Raw genomic sequence first — 16485 nt, 5'->3', positions numbered from 1 at the left:
GACTCTCGGGTTACACTTTGTACTTTGTGCCATTTTGTAACTCAAGAATAAACAAGAACTGCTTTGCTCAAACTCAACATTGCATCCTCCATTCTTTCCAACCGAGGATCCAAACGAACCTGAGGAAGGAACATCCTTCAGAAGGCTGTCCAAAGGTGGCCGGCCGGCCGGCCGACCGAGACTGTGGTGACTCCGGCGGATAGACTCCTCGGCTGCTCTCCAGGCCAGGGGCTACGTTGACTCTGGTTTCTCTTCAAAATGCACAAGTCTTTCGCCTTTTACTAAAGACTTCCGTGGAGAGGGACGTTCAAGAGTTTAAGTTATTTTTGGTGGGCTTTGCTGTAAGGCTGCGCCCTTTGAGTGTGTCAAATGTCAAGCAGCTGTCTGTCAAGGCTCAGAGGTGCACTTAGGTCAACCTTGGGGCGGAGGTGATCAGCAGCAGCAGCCTTTGTTATGCGCCCTTAAAAACATGGCACCACAACAACTGACTTGTGTGCCAAGATCTTGGGTTGGCCCCAGACACCTGTGGGCCATCGCTTCTCGGCCTTTTGGCTAAGATCAAGTGTAGTATCTGTTCTTATCAGTTTAATATCTGATATGTCCTCTATATGGGGATTAAATATGAAATGCATTTTTGAGCAGTGGGAGGTGAAAACTGGGGCTTGCTCTCTTCACTCCTTGCATTGACCTGGTATTGCAGTGCCACCAGGAACGGTGCACCATTCTCTTTTTTCTGTGAAAAGCAAAGCGAAGCTGAAACCAGAAAGACATCAACCCGTGCCTGTGCGTCAATTTAATTGCGAGCCCATGTTTCTTGTAAGGAAGCAGCAGCAGCAGCAGCAGCGTAAAAGCTTACAGCACCTGGTATTCCCAGGCGGTCTCCCATCCAAGTACTAACCCGGCCCGACCCTGCTTAGCTTCCGAGATCAGACGAGATCGGGCGTGCTCAGGGTGGTATGGCCGTAAGCCGAGGGGCTGGCGACAGAGAGTGCCTTTATGGACTAGGCAAGGCCCCCTGCGCGTGGCGGGGCTCAAAAGTCAGCCTTTCGGACACACTGCACTTCAGCCTTTATCTCCACCACATGCTACACTCTAGTCCAGTATCGGGAAGCGACACCGAGATGGGCAAGCGGCTGTTGGTGCCGTCATGTCCAGTTGTTGCTGAATCTATAGGAAACGACAGCCAGGTATGCCAGTAAAAAAGGTCGAGTGTTTCCTCTCCAATGTGTGCTGGAGGTTGAAGTTGAACATAGCACAGCATTAACGAGCAACTGAGTCAAGGCATTGGCCTCTGGGATCATTCATTTCCTGCACCATCAGCCAAAGATCTGTGTCTGGCAACAGCCACCCGGTGTTTGGCGAGTACACCTCATACTTACCTGGCAGGGGAGATACCATGATCAAGAAGGCGGTTCACCCAGGGCGAGGCTCAGCCATTGCACTCCGGCTGTGTTGACCCCTGCAAATTCCCCAAACGTGGGAGTCTTGACTGCATAATTTTTGCTAGTGGGGTGCTGCGTCCGCGCTTTCCCCCGATGATGTCGTTGTAAGCAAAGGTCAGCCGCCCGAAGTTCAACGTTGTGTGCCCATCTCCAAACTTCTCACGTCCTTGCGGAGCAACATCCCCAGTCTTTCCAAGTTGCTGGGAACGTGATGGTTGTGGGTGTTGTCTTTCAGCTCAAAGCAAATGTCACGCTCCCTTTCCCAACTCTTTGTAGAAGAACTCGATTGTTGGAGATGGATCCATGGCCATCATGCCAAGGGTTAATACTTTGGCGCTTGCTCTGTTCACTCCGTGCAGTGACCTGATGTTGAAGTGATGCCAGGAGCAACTCACCATTTCAGAAGCCCGGATGAGGTGGGAAATGGCCCGGCAGTTTGTACTGCTCAGTGTGACACGGAGCTGCTTTGCTCATGCACTCACGTCTACCACTAAATGTTGGAGGTGTGCCAGTGAGCGAGGAATGTGCCACAGCCTCAGCGACTGATAGAAAACTGCAGCGCACAACCGACAGTAGGAAAGCGCTTCCAAACATGCAGTCAAATCTGGGCGGTTTATTGGCCGACTAAGCAAAAACGTTGAAGGAAGGCCGTCCCAAGGTGGCCGGCCGGCCGGCCGACCGAGACTGTGGTGACTCCGGCGGATAGACTCCTCGGCTGCTCTCCAGGACAGGGGCTACGTTGACTCTGGTTTCTCTTCAAAATGCACAAGTCTTTCGCCTTTTACTAAAGACTTCCGTGGAGAGGGACGTTCAAGAGTTTAAGTTATTTTTGGTGGGCTTTGCTGTAAGGCTGCGCCCTTTGAGTGTGTCAAATGTCAAGCAGCTGTCTGTCAAGGCTCAGAGGTGCACTTAGGTCAACCTTGGGGCGGAGGTGATCAGCAGCAGCAGCCTTTGTTATGCGCCCTTAAAAACATGGCACCACAACAACTGACTTGTGTGCCAAGATCTTGGGTTGGCCCCAGACACCTGTGGGCCATCGCTTCTCGGCCTTTTGGCTAAGATCAAGTGTAGTATCTGTTCTTATCAGTTTAATATCTGATATGTCCTCTATATGGGGATTAAATATTAAATGCATTTTTGAGCAGTGGGAGGTGAAAACTGGGGCTTGCTCTCTTCACTCCTTGCATTGACCTGGTATTGCAGTGCCACCAGGAACGGTGCACCATTCTCTTTTTTCTGTGAAAAGCAAAGCGAAGCTGAAACCAGAAAGACATCAACCCGTGCCTGTGCGTCTATTTAATTGCGAGCCCATGTTTCTTGTAAGGGCAGCAGCAGCAGCAGCAGCGTAAAAGCTTACAGCACCTGGTATTCCCAGGGTCTCCCATCCAAGTACTAACCCGGCCCGACCCTGCTTAGCTTCGAGATCAGACGAGATCGTTTTTTATTATCAAAAATACTTTCAAAAACATAAATTGACAAACAAGTGCATTAAAAGGTATTTAGAAAAAATTAAATAGAGTACTCATGTACATAAAACAACTGATTAAGGAGAACTGAACTGTAACCATCACAAAAGACAAGCATTAACACAACAAAAAAATGATAATAAAAAAAAATATAAATAAATAAATAAAAATAAAAAAACGGAACAGAAAGTTAGAAGCCAAAAACTATGTTGTCATCAGTCACAGACTCAAACAATGTTGTCCCACCTGCGAACCTCTCCCGAAAAATGTTTGTGTATGCAGCATGTAGTAGCCGGAAGTGACTTTTGACTGTGCTTGTGAAGAGAAGCCATCTGTCAATGTGCAGATCTTCGTGTAGGATGTAGTTCCTGGCGATGAAAACTGTATGGCGTGCGATGGAGAGCATGATGTTGATTGTTGTCTTGTTGATGCCAGTTGTGCCTTTAGTGATTCCAAATAGCCAAGTCCATTGCCAATCCACAGATGTCATTGTCCTTAGTTTACAGTGGCTGATGAGGAAGGTCCGGACACGATCGATGAAGACCTCACAGATGGGACAAGTGAGAAACAGATGGTCAAAGGTCTCATCGTTCAAATTACAGACAGTGCAAACCCTCCCATAAGCAGTTTTATTTATTTGATGCAGGATGACACCAGTGAAAATGCGTCTGTGCCTTATTTTGAAGTCGGTATTTGTGGCTTGAGGGTGGGCGAAGGGACTTTTCATGTTTTTCCAGATTGACAAAACGTTATGAGCAGGAAAGCGCTTCTGCCAGTAGGACTCTGCTGTGGGTTTTTGAGCTGTTTTCATGAGTAGTGTGCTGTACCAAAACTTAGTATTAAGTTCAGACAGAGTTTTTGAGACCGGGTGAGCACTTGTGCGAAAAACAAGGGCGTCATCCTGCATGCTGCCACTGGTCCTGTAAAAGGCTTGCTGCCAATGTGGGGGGATTGCATCAGAGATTTTTTGACAGATCTGTTCAGTTAATTTTTTGCTATGTCGATTATTTATTCTGAGTCTGCTGACTATTTCATCCACGATTATTTCCCCTTGACTATCAATTAGTCCCGCTAACGTGTGCAGCCCCTCTCGCGACAGAGGGCCGCCAGAGATTGGTCGACCAAGGTGTGTGATGTCAGGATTGTGAAAAAGAGGAAGCTGTAAGAGCTGATGTTTGCTCATTAGTTCGCTAGACATGGCGCCCCCCGTGGCTGACGTGTTTGCTCGCTCCGCTCTCGTATGCCGGCTTTTTTCTAGTGTTTTAGTGTGTTTTCTTTTTTCTTTTTCTCCGAAATGCCATGCACTGGTAACCTACAGCAGGCAGGCACTTCTGGACATCGGTAGTTTTCATAACCATCTGGATTTAACTCTTCATATTCCACCGGAGCTACCGGAGCTTGTTCGCTCTCGCAGCCGCCACCACCACCCCCATGCAGGCCCCGAAGCCCCGAGCTCGAGCGAGTACGCTGACCCCAGGAAGGTGCTCCGGAGACGGCGACGTAAGCGGGGGAAGAGGGCTGGGCTACACGCTAGGCTAAAAGCTCGCGCTAGCAGACCATCGCTACCCAGCCTCCTGCTCGCTAACGTGCGGTCACTGGACAACAAACTGGACGAGCTACGAGCCAGGATCTCAACCCAACGGGAAATGAGGGAATGCTGTGCTCTCATTTTCACAGAGACCTGGCTTTCGGACAAAATCCCGGAGTGTGCTATTCAGCTAACTACTCACTCCGTGCACCGAGGAGACCGGACTGCAGCCTCCGGTAAGGCAAAAGGAGGGGGTGTGTGTGTTTACATTAACAACGCGTGGTGTGGAGACAGACAGACTGTTCAGAAGCACTGTTCACCTGACGTGGAGTTTTTATTACTGAAATGCCGTCCCTATTATCTACCGAGGGAATTTACTGCTGTGTTTTTGGCCGCTGTTTACATCCCCCCACGGGCCAACTCCACCGCAGCACTCGGCACACTCCATGACGTCATCAGCGCGCTGGAGACGGCTCATCCCGATGCCGTTTTCATCACTGCTGGAGACTTCAACCAGTGCAACTTACGGACTGTATTCCCCAAATACCGCCAGCATGTAGACATTCCCACCCATGAAAAGAACACTCTGGACCATGTTTACAGCAACATCCGTGGTGCATACAGGGCTGCACCCCGCCCCCACTTCGGACAATCTGACCACATCTCACTGTTTATGTACCCCGCTTACAGACAAAGGCTGAAACAAGCAAACCCAGCCACAAAAGTCATCAAACTCTGGAACCCAGACACCGAAAGCATCCTGCAGGACTGTTTTGCTACGACAGACTGGGATGTTTTTAAAGCTGCAGCCACTCTGGAGGACTCCTCTGTCAGTGTACAGGACTACGCTGAGTATGTGACTGGGTACATCAGCACGTGTGTTGACAACATCGTGCCCACCATACATGTCAGGAAGTTCCCCAACCAGAAGCCCTGGGTAAACACTCAGGTACGAAGCATGCTGCGTGCTCGCTCCACTGCATTTAAATCAGGCAGCGAAGCTGAGTACAAAACTGCCAAGTACAGACTGAGACACGCCATCACAGCGGCAAAGAGGCAGTACAGAGAGAAGCTGGACAGCTTCTATTCCACTGCTGACTCTGGGCGGATGTGGAGGGGCCTGCAGCACATCACAGACCACAAGACCACCACCAGCACCATCAGTTCCACAGACAACCTGCCAGACGACCTCAACACTTTCTACACCCGCTTTGAGGCTACAACAAACAACACAGGGACACACACACACACCTGGACCACTGGACCCCCCTCACCACCACCAACAGTCTCTTCAGGTCAGGTCCACAAAGTCCTGAAGAAAATCAACCCCCACAAGGCAGCAGGACCAGACAACATTCCTGGCCGTGCACTCAGAGCATGTGCTAACGAGCTGGCTGATGTCTTCACATCCATATTCAACCTCTCCCTAAACCAGAGCACCGTTCCCTCCTGCTTCAAAACAACAACCATCGTCCCCCTCCCCAAGAAGAGCCCACCCACTTGCCTGAATGACTACAGACCAGTAGCACTCACTCCTATCATAATGAAGTGTTTCGAGAGAGTGGTGCTGGCGCACATTCAGAGCAGCATCCCGGATTCACTGGACCCCCTGCAGTACGCCTACCGACCCAACAGGTCCACCACCGACGCCATCACAGCTGTCCTCCACCACTCCCTGTCCCACCTGGAAAACAAGGAGTCCTACATCAGGATACTCTTTGTAGACTACAGCTCCGCCTTCAACACGGTCATCCCCTACAAACTCACCCACAAGCTGTCCACCCTTGGCATTCACCCCACCCTCTGCGACTGGCTCCTTGACTTCCTGACTGGCAGACCCCAGACTGTCAGGATTGGCAATAAAACATCAGCCAGCATCATCACAAACATTGGCACTCCACAAGGATGTGTCCTCAGCCCCATCCTCTACACCCTGTTCACACATGACTGTGTCGCCTCCCATAAAGACAACATCATCCTGAAGTTTGCTGACGACACTGCAGTGATAGGATGCATCACTGCGGCGGACGAAGCGGCCTACAGGACGGAGGTGGACAGTCTGGTTTCTTGGTGCGAGGACAACAACCTCACCCTAAACACAGACAAGACGAAGGAGATGATAGTGGACATGAGGAAGGAGAGGAGACCTCACCAACCACTGTTTATCCGGGATCTTGAAGTGGAACGGGTGAGCAGCTTTAAGTACCTCGGGGTCCACATCACTGAGGACTTCACATGGACCACCAACACAACACAGCTGCTCAAGAAAGCACAGCAACGGCTGTATTTTCTGAGGAGGCTGAGGAAGTTTGGCATGTCGACAAAGATCCTCAGCAACTTCTACAGCTGTGTCGTGGAGAGCAGTCTGACCAACTGCATCAGCGCGTGGTACGGCAGCACTACAGCCATGGACCGCAAACGCCTGCAGAGAGTGGTAAAGACAGCTGAGAGGATCACCAGGTCCCCACTGCCCTCACTGCACAGCATCTACCACCGCAGAGTCCACAGGAGAGCTGCCACCATCATCAAAGACAGCACCCACCCACAACATGGACTGTTTACACTCCTGCCCTCAGGACGGAGGTACAGGAGTGCCAAATGCAGGACAACCCGTCTAAAGAACTCTTTTTACCCCACTGCCATTAGAATCCTCAACAGCTGAACGGGACTACAATAATCCTGTCACCTGGTTACACTGTCACTTTAATCTGTTACTGTCACTTTAAAACCTGAAACATGCCACTTTAAATCTGTGTTCACTTTATGTACAGTTCTTATTTTTACACTTATTTTATGCATATATGTTATTTTAGTCTCTTTGTAATATTTATATTTTTCTTATGTATATTTATACTTTTTTTACAAAAGCATCTCTTTTTTACTTTTTACTTTATGCTGGTGTTTTTGAGTGGACAGCAAAGTAAGAATTTCATTGTACAGGGAAACGTGTTTCTTTACTGTGCATATGACAATAAACACTTTGAATCTTGAATCTTGAATGAATCTTGAATTACCCATGTGAGGAGGTGGGGCCTGGCCAACCCCCAAGCCTGCAGAACCTCTTTTGTGAAGGGTGATGGCTGCTCAGTTTGTGATTTAGTTGGAATTTGACATAGATTGTAAATGCCACAACTGCCAATTGAGTTTATTGTTTGGGTGAGTTCATGTTTCCAGAACAGATCTGAGTTATTGTCCAATAGTTTTTTTATTATTTTGACCCTGAAGCAATGTTTCCTGGTTTTTATGTCAATGAGGTTGAGACCTCCATTTGACTGTTTGTTGATTATTGTTTTGTGAGCTATCATATTGCGTCTGCTCCCCCACAGAAAAGTTGATATGGCATTATTTATTTCAGTTAAGGTCTGTTCTGGCAAGTCATAAATTTGTAAAACATGGTTTAATTTTGACAGAATGAGGGAGTTGAGCACCACCACTTTACCTTTGAGTGTAAGCTTCCTCATCTTCCACATTCCCAAGGTTTTTTTAATTTTTTCAAGCACCTCATGCCAAGTCTGATCCCTGGCAGCCACTCCGTCACAGCCGAGGTACACACCCAGGACCCTCACACAGGCCTTTTCCTCCCTGAACTGCCATCGGCCTGGTGACCTTGCCACCGCACCACAGTACATTATTGTCGACTTTTTTTCATTTATTTTGGCACCAGAGGCCGCACAGTAATTATCTATAATATCGAGAGCAACATTAAGGCTCTTCTCGTCCTTGACCATTATATTTGTATCATCTGCATAGGAGATCATTTTACAGACAGCTCCGTTGTCTGCTCGTATGCCTTGGATTGACTGATTTTGGTTTATTAGGAGGGCGAGGGGCTCGGCCACCAGGCTATACAGAAGAGAAGATAGGGGACATCCTTGTCTGATTGATCGGTTTATTTTGATTTTTGGGGTTAGAAGACCATTGATTTTGACTTGACTGTGCGCGTTGTTGTATAAAACCTGAATTGTTTTTATGAAACTTTGACCAAAGCCAAACTGTTTAAGAGTGGCCCAGAGAAATTCATGTTCCACACGGTCAAAGGCTTTTTCAAAGTCTACGCCCAGATATATTCCACCACTATTTGACATTTGGGAAAGCGCTGACTTGGTGGAAAGAATGGGGTCTGAAATGTCTCTGTTAGGGATGCTGTAGGCTTGTGCTTGGTGTACAAGCCCTGGAATTACCGTTTTGAGTTTATTTGCGAGTGCTTTGGTCAGAATTTTGTAGTCTGTGTTAAGAAGACTGATTGGCCTATAGTTCTGCAGATTTGTTTTGTCCCCTTTGTTTTTGTACACAATTGTAATTAGGCCAGATGTGAGGGTCTCAGGAGCATAGCCCCGGCTGTCTATTTCCTGAAAAACAGATTGTAACATGGGCGATAATTTGTCCTTAAAGGCTTGAAAAAAATCTGTTGTTAGTCCATCTAACCCCGGACTTTTGTTTTTATGAAGGCCAGAAATGGTCGCTTCAATTTCACTTGTTGTGAGAGGCTGATCACACCAGACTTTGTCTTCAGTACCGAGCTTGTTAGTGATTGCTTTAGTTACCATCTCTTGCTCATACTGACGGACAGGACTACTGGAGTATAGCTGTTGAAAGAAAGAGTGAACCGTTGTTAATATTTCGTCAAGATTTGTGATTGAGTTGCCGTCACTGTTTTTTAATTCCTTGATAGACACTTTGCTCTGCAGTTGTTTCTCCAGTCCCAAAAAATAGGATGTGCACCTTTCACCCTCAACAAATGCTTGTACCCTGCTTCTAGTGATTGCCCCTGCACACTTGATTTTATAATGGTTGGACAGTTGTTCCTTGAGCCATATGTAATTTGTAAGGTCCCTGTTAGGTACCTGGGCAATTTTAGAAAGCTCAACTTCTATTTTCTGTTTTATATCTTTTTCATCTAAATCATTCAACCATCGTTTGTGTTTGCTGTAGTTAATTGAGAGTCTTTTGATGCGTTTTTTTACTTCATCCCACCAGACAAAAGCATCACTAACCCATCGCATTTCTTCAGAGACATTCTGGAGGAAGTTGTTAATTTTTTTAATAAATTGAGGGTCCTGTAATAGACTATTATTGAAGCACCAGACACCTCCATTTTTTTGTTGAAATGTTGGAAATATGGACATTTTGATGAAATTATGATCACTTATGGTGTTTATTTGATAATCGATTGTGCTTATTTTGGAAATGGCGGAAGGACCTGCTAGAGTGAAATCTATTCTGGACTGTTTGAGGGAATTATTGGTTATTTGATGTCTTGAGAATTTAATGACAAATGGGTTAGTGATACGCCATACATCAACCAAGTCATGTTTTTTAATGATGTCTATGAGCAAACCCCTACTTGTATCTTGTTTGAAATGATTGTTCACTGATACATCCATTTTGGTCAGGGCGACATTGAAGTCACCTGTGATAATACATGAGTCAGTTAGCCAGTACTCCAAAGCTTTGAAGAAGAGTTTCCTGTCCCTCTCAACATTGGGAGCGTAGACATTTATAAATCTCAGGTGAGTACCATTACGCCAAGTGTCAATTACTAATAGTCTCCCCTCAGGAGACTTATGAATTTCAGTTATCTTATCAAACACATTTTTTTTTGTTAGGATGGCGACACCACACCTGTTACTTACAGCATTGCTGTAAAATATATTACCCTCCCACAGGTCTTTTAACAGATTGAACGGAGATTCAGACCATTTGGTTTCTTGACGAAACAGTATGTCACAATTGATGGGAGTTAATAAATTCTGTAGTTTTTCTCTATTGCAGAGCCCACAGGCATTCAGCGAGAGAAAGGAGACCATGAGGAGGGTGAATTGAAATAGTGTCGCGTCAGACATGATTATTAACTTTTTTTACTCTGTTTTTCTTGTGATCTTTTTCCATGTTTTCCTTTCATTTGTCTTTTTCTTAGGTTTGAAATCAGTGAGGTGTCCATTTCAAAATCAGAGTCAGCACTTGGGGGGGGCAATTGTGATGAGGTCTTACTGGAGTGGGGAGGGCTGAGTGATGCAGTGCCGGTGGCCGATGCACTCTGCGCTTTTGCAGCCCGCACTGTTTCCTGGTTATCAGTTTTTTTTTTCTGCTGTAGCGCACAGGGGCTCTCAGTAGAGCTCTCCCGCCTCGTGTTTTTCCGAGATTCTGTGGGGTTATCAACCACCTCACAGACGAGACTGGAGGCCACATCAGCTGGCTCACATGTTTGTGCTTCGGTATGCACCATCTCTACCTCCTCCTCTTCCAAGCTGTCTTCACAGCTTACCTCTGCCTCCTCCTCTCCCGAGCTCTCTACACAGCTCATCTGTGCCTGCTCTGCACCTAAGTCTGACTCATTATTTGATTCAGAATAACTATCATTACAAATGCAGTTTTCCTTATTATTGTGGCAAAGCTCACATCTCCTCACAGTTTTAATGCATTCTCTCGCATAATGCCCCTGGACTCCACAGCGGTGACAACAAAATTCTGGACAATCCCGTAGGATGTGTCCTGGCTGTATACACATACGACAGACTTTGACTTGCCGATCATGTATTACTCTAAAATATTCAGGACCAGTGGCAGTCATAAACCTAGCAGAATAAGGGAGTGATTGCACTGTCTGATTGAACTTTACCTTTAAGTATCTTGTCCCATCTGCGATGTTGGTCCCTGGCCACATTCTCCTCTTTATCAGTGACACCGCTGAGACCCCCCATCCGTGTAATTTGTCCAGAATTTCTTTGTCCGTGATGTAGGCCGGGAGGCCTAAGAAATATACCACCAGTTCGTCATTGTCAAGCTTGTTTGCCAAAACAGATGTTGTGCCGATTTTGAAGCCGTCCAGGAGCCTTCTTTTCCCTATAGCGTTGGTCATTGTGACTTCATATTTGTTTTCTCCAGTGTAGCGGCAGGCCATTAAGCCACCACACAACTCCCGCACACACTTTAAAAGTTCCATAATTGTTACTTTCTCCGTACCTTGTAGCTCAATTTGGAGTGTCATGTCCTTATCATATTTTCTTTCATTTTCTTTGCCTTTATCTTCCCGTCCTTTTTCTGTTGTTGCCGTTTCATTTGCCATTTTTCCGTTCAGTGGGTCGTCAACTTGAGGTCCGTCCATAGTCAGCAAAACTTAAAGCGCCCCCGCACAGTGTAAAACACACTGTCGGGGGGAAAACCAGTCTTTTAAATGAACAAAACAAAGAACTAAAGTCGCACAAGACGAGAAAAGGAAGAGAAGTACAAAACAGAGGAGAATAAAGGGGAGAAAACAGGTTGAAAAAAGGAGCCGTGTGCTCGAAATGTTTGTTCCAACCACTTCCTGGTTTGCTTGTGGGCGTGCTCAGGGTGGTATGGCCGTAAGCCGAGGGGCTGGCGACAGAGACTGCCTTTATGGACTAGGCAAGGCCCCTGCTCGTGGAGGGGCATGTTTCTTGTAAGGAAGCAGCAGTGTAAAAGCGTGCAGCAGTGTAAAAGCTTACAGCACCTGGTATTCCCAGGCGGTCTCCCATCCAAGTACTAACCAGGCCCGACCCTGCTTGGCTTCCGAGATCAGACGAGATCGGGCGTGCTCAGGGTGGTATGGCCGTAAGCCGGGGGGTTGGGGACACAGACTGCTTTTATGGACTGGGCAAGGCCCCCTGCGCGTGGCGGGGCTCAAAAGTCAGCCTTTCGGACACACTGCACTTCAGCCTTTATCTCCACCACATGCTACACTCTAGTCCAGTATCGGGAAGCGACACCGGGATGGGCAAGCTGCTGTTGGTGCCGTCATGTCCAGTTGTTGCTGAATCTATAGGAAACGACAGCCAGGTATGCCAGTAAAAAAGGTCGAGTGTTTCCTCTCCAATGTGTGCAGTTTTTCCTCTCCAATGTGTGCTGGAGGTTGAAGTTGAACATAGCACAGCATTAACGAGCAACTGAGTCAAGGCATTGGCCTCTGGGATTATTCATTTCCTGCACCATCAGCCAAAGATCTGTGTCTGGCAACAGCCAACCGGTGTTTGGCGAGTACACCTCATACTTACCTGGCAGGGGAGATACCATGATCAAGAAGGCGGTTCACCCAGGGCGAGGCTCAGCCAATTGCACTCCGGCTGTGTTGACCCCTGCAAATTCCCCAAACGTGGGAGTCTTGATTGCATAATTTTTGCTAGTATGTGCCCATCTCCAAACTTCTCACGTCCTTGCGGAGCAACATCCCCAGTCTTTCCAAGTTGCTGGGAACGTGATGGTTGTGGGTGTTGTCTTTTAGCTCAAAGCAAATGTCACGCTCCCTTTCCCAACTCTTTGTAGAAGAACTCGATTGTTGGAGATGGATCCATGGCCATCATGCCAAGGGTTAATACTTTGGCGCTTGCTCTGTTCACTCCGTGCAGTGACCTGATGTTGAAGTGATGCCAGGAGCAACTCACCATTTCAGAAGCCCGGATGAGGTGGGAAATGGCCCGGCAGTTTGTACTGCTCAGTGTGACACGGAGCTGCTTTGCTCATGCACTCACGTCTACCACTAAATGTTGGAGGTGTGCCAGTGAGCGAGGAATGTGCCACAGCCTCAGCGACTGATAGAAAACTGCAGCGCACAACCGACAGTAGGAAAGCGCTTCCAAACATGCAGTCAAATCTGGGCGGTTTATTGGCCGACTAAGCAAAACGTTGAAGGAAGGCCGTCCCAAGGTGGCCGGACTCGACCGAGACTGTGGTGACTCCGGCGGATAGACTCCTCGGCTGCTCTCCAGGACAGGGGCTACGTTGACTCTGGTTTCTCTTCAAAATGCACAAGTCTTTCGCCTTTTACTAAAGACTTCCGTGGAGAGGGACGTTCAAGAGTTTAAGTTATTTTTGGTGGGCTTTGCTGTAAGGCTGCGCCCTTTGAGTGTGTCAAATGTCAAGCAGCTGTCTGTCAAGGCTCAGAGGTGCACTTAGGTCAACCTTGGGGCGGAGGTGATCAGCAGCAGCAGCCTTTGTTATGCGCCCTTAAAAACATGGCACCACAACAACTGACTTGTGTGCCAAGATCTTGGGTTGGCCCCAGACACCTGTGGGCCATCGCTTCTCGGCCTTTTGGCTAAGATCAAGTGTAGTATCTGTTCTTATCAGTTTAATATCTGATATGTCCTCTATATGGGGATTAAATATTAAATGCATTTTTGAGCAGTGGGAGGTGAAAACTGGGGCTTGCTCTCTTCACTCCTTGCATTGACCTGGTATTGCAGTGCCACCAGGAACGGTGCACCATTCTCTTTTTTCTGTGAAAAGCAAAGCGAAGCTGAAACCAGAAAGACATCAACCCGTGCCTGTGCGTCAATTTAATTGCGAGCCCATGTTTCTTGTAAGGAAGCAGCAGCAGCAGCGTAAAAGCTTACAGCACCTGGTATTCCCAGGCGGTCTCCCATCCAAGTACTAACCCGGCCCGACCCTGCTTAGCTTCCGAGATCAGACGAGATCGGGCGTGCTCAGGGTGGTATGGCCGTAAGCCGAGGGGCTGGCGACAGAGAGTGCCTTTATGGACTAGGCAAGGCCCCTGCTCGTGGAGGGGCATGTTTCTTGTAAGGAAGCAGCAGTGTAAAAGCGTGCAGCGGTGTAAAAGCTTACAGCACCTGGTATTCCCAGGCGGTCTCCCATCCAAGTACTAACCAGGCCCGACCCTGCTTGGCTTCCGAGATCAGACGAGATCGGGCGTGCTCAGGGTGGTATGGCCGTAAGCCGGGGGGTTGGGGACACAGACTGCTTTTATGGACTGGGCAAGGCCCCCTGCGCGTGGCGGGGCTCAAAAGTCAGCCTTTCGGACACACTGCACTTCAGCCTTTATCTCCACCACATGCTACACTCTAGTCCAGTATCGGGAAGCGACACCGAGATGGGCAAGCGGCTGTTGGTGCCGTCATGTCCAGTTGTTGCTGAATCTATAGGAAACGACAGCCAGGTATGCCAGTAAAAGAGTGTTTCCTCTCCAATGTGTGCTGGAGGTTGAAGTTGAACATAGCACAGCATTAACGAGCAACTGAGTCAAGGCATTGGCCTCTGGGATTATTCATTTCCAGCACCATCAGCCAAAGAGCTGTGTCTGGCAAGAGCCACCCGGTGTTTGGCGAGTACACCTCATACTTACCTGGCAGGGGAGATACCATGATCAAGAAGGCGGTTCACCCAGGGCGAGGCTCAGCCATTGCACTCCGGCTGTGTTGACCCCTGCAAATTCCCCAAACGGGGGAGTCTTGACTGCATAATTTTTGCTAGTGGGGTGCTGCGTCCGCGCTTTCCCCCGATGATGTCGTTGTAAGCAAAGGTCAGCCGCCCGAAGTTCAACGTTGTGTGCCCATCTCCAAACTTCTCACGTCCTTGCGGAGCAACATCCCCAGTCTTTCCAAGTTGCTGGGAACGTGATGGTTGTGGGTGTTGTCTTTTAGCTCAAAGCAAATGTCACGCTCCCTTTCCCAACTCTTTGTAGAAGAACTCGATTGTTGGAGATGGATCCATGGCCATCATGCCAAGGGTTAATACTTTGGCGCTTGCTCTGTTCACTCCGTGCAGTGACCTGATGTTGAAGTGATGCCAGGAGCAACTCACCATTTCAGAAGCCCGGATGAGGTGGGAAATGGCCCGGCAGTTTGTACTGCTCAGTGTGACACGGAGCTGCTTTGCTCATGCACTCACGTCTACCACTAAATGTTGGAGGTGTGCCAGTGAGCGAGGAATGTGCCACAGCCTCAGCGACTGATAGAAAACTGCAGCGCACAACCCACAGTAGGAAAGCGCTTCCAAACATGCAGTCAAATCTGGGCGGTTTATTGGCCGACTAAGCAAAAACGTTGAAGGAAGGCCGTCCCAAGGTGGCCGGCCGGCCGGCCGACCGAGACTGTGGTGACTCCGGCGGATAGACTCCTCGGCTGCTCTCCAGGACAGGGGGTACGTTGACTCTGGTTTCTCTTCAAAATGCACAAGTCTTTCGCCTTTTACTAAAGACTTCCGTGGAGAGGGACGTTCAAGAGTTTAAGTTATTTTGTGGCTTTTATTGTAAGGCTGCTACCTTTGAGTGTGTCAAATGTCAAGCAGCTGTCTGTCAAGGCTCAGAGGTGCACTTAGGTCAACCTTGGGGCGGAGGTGATCAGCAGCAGCAGCCTTTGCTATGCGCCCTTAAAAACATGGCACCACAACAACTGACTTGTGTGCCAAGATCTTGGGTTGGCCCCAGACACCTGTGGGCCATCGCTTCTCGGCCTTTTGGCTAAGATCAAGTGTAGTATCTGTTCTTATCAGTTTAATATCTGATATGTCCTCTATATGGGGATTAAATATTAAATGCATTTTTGAGCAGTGGGAGGTGAAAACTGGGGCTTGCTCTCTTCACTCCTTGCATTGACCTGCTATTGCAGTGCCCCCAGGAACGGTGCACCATTCTCTTTTTTCTGTGAAAAGCAAAAGCGAAGCTGAAACCAGAAATACATCAACCCGTGCCTGTGCGTCAATTTAATTGCGAGCCCATGTTTCTTGTAAGGAAGCAGCAGTGTAAAAGCTTACAGCACCTGGGATTCCCAGGCGGTCTCCCATCCAAGTACTAACCAGGCCCGACCCTGCTTAGCTTCCGAGATCAGACGAGATCGGGCGTGCTCAGGGTGGTATGGCCGTAAGCCGAGGGGTTGGGGACACAGACTGCTTTTATGGACTGGGCAAGGCCCCTGCTCGTGGAGGGGCATGTTTCTTGTAAGGAAGCAGCAGTGTAAAAGCGTGCAGCGGTGTAAAAGCTTACAGCACCTGGTATTCCCAGGCTGTCTCCCATCCAAGTACTAACCAGGCCCGACCCTGCTTGGCTTCCAAGATCAGACGAGATCGGGCGTGCTCAGGGTGGTATGGCCGTAAGCCGGGGGGTTGGGGACACAGACTGCTTTTATGGACTGGGCAAGGCCCCCTGCGCGTGGCGGGGCTCAAAAGTCAGCCTTTCGGACACACTGCACTTCAGCCTTTATCTCCACCCCATGCTACACTCTAGTCCAGTATCGGGAAGCGACACCGAGATGGGCAAGCGGCTGTTGGTGCCGTCATGTCCAGTTGTTGCTGAATCTAT

At 48.5% G+C, this 16485-nt stretch overlaps 17 non-coding genes across 17 annotated transcripts; 11 read left to right on the top strand and 6 right to left on the bottom strand.

Moving 5' to 3' along the window:
• Nucleotides 1-237: 237 nt before the first annotated feature.
• LOC122763973 lies at nucleotides 238-350 on the top strand. Its single transcript, XR_006359467.1, has one exon. It is a non-coding gene; the product is annotated as a U5 spliceosomal RNA (small nuclear RNA).
• A 182-nt stretch (nucleotides 351-532) lies between these two features.
• On the top strand, nucleotides 533-725 carry LOC122763968. The gene has a single exon (XR_006359462.1). It is a non-coding gene; the product is annotated as a U2 spliceosomal RNA (small nuclear RNA).
• Nucleotides 726-849: 124 nt separating this feature from the next.
• LOC122763971 lies at nucleotides 850-968 on the bottom strand. Its single transcript, XR_006359465.1, has one exon. It is a non-coding gene; the product is annotated as a 5S ribosomal RNA (ribosomal RNA).
• A 403-nt stretch (nucleotides 969-1371) lies between these two features.
• Nucleotides 1372-1535, top strand: LOC122763963. The gene has a single exon (XR_006359457.1). It is a non-coding gene; the product is annotated as a U1 spliceosomal RNA (small nuclear RNA).
• Nucleotides 1536-2182: 647 nt separating this feature from the next.
• On the top strand, nucleotides 2183-2295 carry LOC122763972. The gene has a single exon (XR_006359466.1). It is a non-coding gene; the product is annotated as a U5 spliceosomal RNA (small nuclear RNA).
• Nucleotides 2296-2477: 182 nt separating this feature from the next.
• On the top strand, nucleotides 2478-2670 carry LOC122763967. Its single transcript, XR_006359461.1, has one exon. It is a non-coding gene; the product is annotated as a U2 spliceosomal RNA (small nuclear RNA).
• A 9225-nt stretch (nucleotides 2671-11895) lies between these two features.
• LOC122763977 lies at nucleotides 11896-12014 on the bottom strand. Its single transcript, XR_006359471.1, has one exon. It is a non-coding gene; the product is annotated as a 5S ribosomal RNA (ribosomal RNA).
• A 426-nt stretch (nucleotides 12015-12440) lies between these two features.
• LOC122763965 lies at nucleotides 12441-12606 on the top strand. Its single transcript, XR_006359459.1, has one exon. It is a non-coding gene; the product is annotated as a U1 spliceosomal RNA (small nuclear RNA).
• Nucleotides 12607-13173: 567 nt separating this feature from the next.
• Nucleotides 13174-13286, top strand: LOC122763970. The gene has a single exon (XR_006359464.1). It is a non-coding gene; the product is annotated as a U5 spliceosomal RNA (small nuclear RNA).
• Nucleotides 13287-13468: 182 nt separating this feature from the next.
• LOC122763966 lies at nucleotides 13469-13661 on the top strand. Its single transcript, XR_006359460.1, has one exon. It is a non-coding gene; the product is annotated as a U2 spliceosomal RNA (small nuclear RNA).
• Nucleotides 13662-13779: 118 nt separating this feature from the next.
• Nucleotides 13780-13898, bottom strand: LOC122763960. The gene has a single exon (XR_006359455.1). It is a non-coding gene; the product is annotated as a 5S ribosomal RNA (ribosomal RNA).
• A 110-nt stretch (nucleotides 13899-14008) lies between these two features.
• On the bottom strand, nucleotides 14009-14127 carry LOC122763976. Its single transcript, XR_006359470.1, has one exon. It is a non-coding gene; the product is annotated as a 5S ribosomal RNA (ribosomal RNA).
• A 397-nt stretch (nucleotides 14128-14524) lies between these two features.
• LOC122763964 lies at nucleotides 14525-14688 on the top strand. Its single transcript, XR_006359458.1, has one exon. It is a non-coding gene; the product is annotated as a U1 spliceosomal RNA (small nuclear RNA).
• A 647-nt stretch (nucleotides 14689-15335) lies between these two features.
• LOC122763974 lies at nucleotides 15336-15446 on the top strand. The gene has a single exon (XR_006359468.1). It is a non-coding gene; the product is annotated as a U5 spliceosomal RNA (small nuclear RNA).
• Nucleotides 15447-15628: 182 nt separating this feature from the next.
• Nucleotides 15629-15821, top strand: LOC122763969. Its single transcript, XR_006359463.1, has one exon. It is a non-coding gene; the product is annotated as a U2 spliceosomal RNA (small nuclear RNA).
• A 113-nt stretch (nucleotides 15822-15934) lies between these two features.
• On the bottom strand, nucleotides 15935-16053 carry LOC122763975. Its single transcript, XR_006359469.1, has one exon. It is a non-coding gene; the product is annotated as a 5S ribosomal RNA (ribosomal RNA).
• Nucleotides 16054-16163: 110 nt separating this feature from the next.
• On the bottom strand, nucleotides 16164-16282 carry LOC122763962. Its single transcript, XR_006359456.1, has one exon. It is a non-coding gene; the product is annotated as a 5S ribosomal RNA (ribosomal RNA).
• Nucleotides 16283-16485: the final 203 nt, after the last annotated feature.

The sequence above is a fragment of the Solea senegalensis genome, unplaced genomic scaffold (assembly GCF_019176455.1).
Source record: "Solea senegalensis isolate Sse05_10M unplaced genomic scaffold, IFAPA_SoseM_1 scf7180000017162, whole genome shotgun sequence".
Taxonomy (NCBI): Eukaryota; Metazoa; Chordata; class Actinopteri; order Pleuronectiformes; family Soleidae; genus Solea; species Solea senegalensis.
This window is presented reverse-complemented; position numbering and strand designations above follow the sequence as displayed.